The following is a 3,875-nucleotide window of genomic DNA, read 5'->3' as shown; positions in this document are numbered from 1 at the left end:
TCTAAAAAATTCTCTTCCCAAGTCTTCTGTTTTTTTGAAAGTGAAAAAAACCAGGGCGGAATTATCTTCTTTATGCAGGGATTTTCATCAGTGGTAAGATTTCTTTTCAGCTTTTCCTTCCAGTGACAGCAAGACTTGGGAGCAGAGGCAGAAGGATACAGTGGAGCAATCTAAGGAAGGGACTCAGCTAGGACCTAGACTGCAAGGTCACCTGTTCACGTACTAGCCCCTTGCCAGGTTCACACAGCAAGAGACCCACAGCTTTTAATGAGCAGTTTCCTGCCCAGCTTTCTTGTTCCTACTCCAGTTCTGAGGAATGACCTTCAGATGACCTTCAGATCTCCTTATCTTCACAGCTCCATCTCAGGGGTAACCAAACAGCCAAATGAAGAGATGAAAGGATCTGAATGGGTGTGTAATTCAGTGTCTTTCTCCCCCTTTTTCATCACAAGTGAAGACAGTGAAAGTGACAGAACAGAAAAATTCTTTCCCCCAACAGGAATGATCCAGTTTCTTTTTAAACTCAGATATTTAAGATGTCGTGCAGCAGTGCCTATAAATATGCCTTGAAATGTTGAATGAGCACAAGGAGTCTATTTGATTTTGTTTTTATGCCTGTAATTTCTCTCACCAAGAATTCAGCTGTTACTCAGCTCCCAGCAGGTTGTTCTGATTGCTGGAGATGGTTGGGATTGATTCCGGCTGTGATCTGTTCGAGTCCAGCCTCATTCTTATATAGCTAGATTGAAACAATAGAAATCAACAAGGGACTGAGTTGTTGTTCCTATGCAACGAAACTTTCTAGTGCAACACCAGGTTAAACCCTGAAGGGGCTGAACACCCACAACTTTGAAGTCAGTAGAGGCTGTAGATACTGAGAGGCACTGAAGATCACTATGATATCAGGAACAGAATGACAGGAGAGAGGAAAAGGAATTATACAAGAAAAAACACAAATATTATATGAGAAAATATATTGCTTGGTTTATAGTACAAGAAAATCCACTGCTGTACATGAGAAAAAACTCAGAATATTCAGCCTGGCAACCAAGAACATTGGCCATCAGGACAGGAGTAGCTCTCTATCCTACAAATCTCCTCTCACTTTTAATTTCCTTTTTCTCCTTCTTCTCCTAACATAGAACAAATCGTATCTTATGGCTTTCTTGAAAACTGAAATTAAGGTAAGAGGCAGATTTGGGAGAGGAAAACAGAGATCAGATGCTGCTGGATGGTACAACAGCTTTGTAGCCTAGCCCCCTTTCAGTGGCGGGTTTCTGGTGTGCCCGTTCGTCGTCTTTTTTTTTTTTTTTTTTTTTTTTTTTTTCTCTCTAATACAACCCCTACTGGTGCAAGTAGTTCTTACAATGAGGAGAAACCAGTTCAGTCCCTAAGAATAGCGACAAAACAATAACAAAAAAGGTCCCAGCAGCGGTTTCTAGCCGGCCGGGAGCCGCCGGGAGCCTCCCTCTGCGGATCAGCACCACGGACAGCGGCGCCTCCCACCGCCCCTGGGAGCCGCCGCCCGCTGCCCCGCAGCGCGCCGCCCGCTCCCGCAGGAGCTCCGCTTGGCTTGGAAAGGAGGAACTCCGCTTCTGAAGGAATAGGGGACCTCATTCCTACATCGGCCTACATTCTTACCTCATTCCTGTCTCGCCCTTCCTTCTTTTCTCCCATTCTTTTTTCCAGCGTGAAATTGTTAGCTGGTATCTTTTTTTCAAGTGATGGAGGCGGAATGGTTTTAAATGCAAAACAATCAATCTAATGTGGGAAAGAACCATTTTTCCTTCAGAATTAAACCCTCTGTCCCACTTCTTCCTGCACTGGTGTTCCACCTATGAAGGATGCATCTCTAATGTGGACTGCAAAGGGTTCCTATCATCTCATCTACTGGGACAGTTTGACAAATAGAGAGGTACTATGCTGCTAGCCCTTTAGAAAGAGAGCATCATGTGATTCAACTTTAGCCATCAAGTAAATTTACTGTTGGTAAAGGGTAAACAGACAAATCTCTTGGAAAATTCAAAGTAAGTGGCATATAAATGACACTGTGGCCCCTGAAAGTTATTTTTACATCAATCCATAAAAAAAGCCACATTACTGTGTAGGGAGAGTTGTCAGAAGAGTCAGCCAAAGATGAAGAGCCATGCAGGAAAGAGCAGGCATCTACAGGCAAGGCTCCAAATAGTGAGGCAGTCATATCTCATATACAAAAATGTGCAGGTACTTCAGAATCCAGCTTGCTCAGCCTGCATACTTGGAATTTCATCCCACTTGTTTTCCTGGATCACACTAAGGAAGATAGACCCACAAATTAGGATTGAGCATCTCCTGAACTTCATCATCATGGTGAGAAGCTATTGGGCAGGAACATGCAGGCTCATTCCAACCCTGAAAAATCTAGTGTGAGGAAGAAAAGACACATAAGCAGGGCAGAAATCTGGGCTGTTTCCCCCTGGCCCAACACATACTGCTTCCTAGATGCAGTTTCCTCTGCATCCCACCTCCCACATACTCCCCAGCTGTGACTAGTAGTTACTACAATGGGACATCTGAATGGACACTCAGAGACAGTGAGGACTAGGAAGTACCTAGAGACACAAGCCCTCAAAACTTGTAAGTAGCAATACTGAAAATGAGGAATTGAGGCCAGACTTCTGATGTTTAGGGCCACTTGGAAGTCAGAAAGGATGAGCTTGCAGGGGATGGCAAAGATGATTTAACTAGGAGCTCAGAGAACAAACAGTGCTAAGGGAAGGGAGCAAGGAAGCCTACTGTGGCATAGGGAGGGGAAGGAAATGTGTGAGGGCTTAATTCCCTGTAAGGGGTCAGCGATAGCGAGTGTAGTGTGTCAGATGTGAGCTGTGGCAAAGCAGAAGACAGCCCTGCTTGGAGAAGAACTATGGATGTGAGGAAGTAGTCACCACAAAATTATGTGTGCTCATCTAAATGAGTCCTGAAGGTTTCTCCAAACCTTCAGCCTTGCTGGGCTTCTCCCAGGCTCACCTTCTCTGCTTCAAACTCTTACAAGTACCATAATTTTCTCTGCATTTATTTTACTCTCCGATGAGACTCTGGTTTCAGAAAAAGCAGGGCAGCTTGTTTTAGTTCTTCTCACTCCCCCTGCTCAGAACTCCCACACCCAGCCAATTCCCTATGTGAAAGAGAATTGCATAATTTTTTTCCTGTTTTTTGGTTGCTCTTTGGTGTTTTGGTTTTTGGGGTTTTTCTTGTGGTTTTGGGTTGGTTTTTTTTTTTTTTTCCTTTTTTTCCAGAAGTGTCCTTTAAATTTTCAGCTAAACTGGGAGGCAATTTCTTGCATGACAGCTTCGTATAGATAGGCTTAAAGCAGAACAAAAATAAATAAATAAATAAATACACTCAATTACCTCCTTCTCCCCCACCTTGCCTTAATGAAGTGCTATTTTACTAAAGTTATTTCAATAGAAACGAAGGGGTTTTGTGCAGGCAAATGATTGACATTGATTTAGCTTTTGGTGTGTTACAGCTCCCTCTGCCTCTTCTGGATCAGGCAAGAGGGCAAGATTTCTCCAGGTAAAGGTTGAGGATACACAACCTTCTTGGGTGAAGGCTGTCTTGGGGCCTTCAGTCTGTGTTTGGGATGGCGTTTAGGGGTTGCATTGCACACTTGCCTCTGGTAATTTCTATAAGACACCTGTGCTGAAGCAGTGTTGTCCATCAGTGGCTCAGTGTGGCAGTGTGATGACCTAGGCAGAGAAACCACTGGCACTTCTGCCATGAGGAGAAACACCCAGCCTCCAGAAAACGGCAAGGGTAGACTTAACTTCCAGGAAACTACTCCTACTTCCAGCTGAAATGCCCTTCAATGATGCAGACAGGCTTGCCCCCCAGAA

This window comes from Falco naumanni, chromosome 7 (genome assembly GCF_017639655.2).
Source record: "Falco naumanni isolate bFalNau1 chromosome 7, bFalNau1.pat, whole genome shotgun sequence".
Taxonomy (NCBI): Eukaryota; Metazoa; Chordata; class Aves; order Falconiformes; family Falconidae; genus Falco; species Falco naumanni.
The sequence above is the reverse complement of the archived record's forward strand: the minus strand, read 5'-3'. Positions refer to the sequence as shown.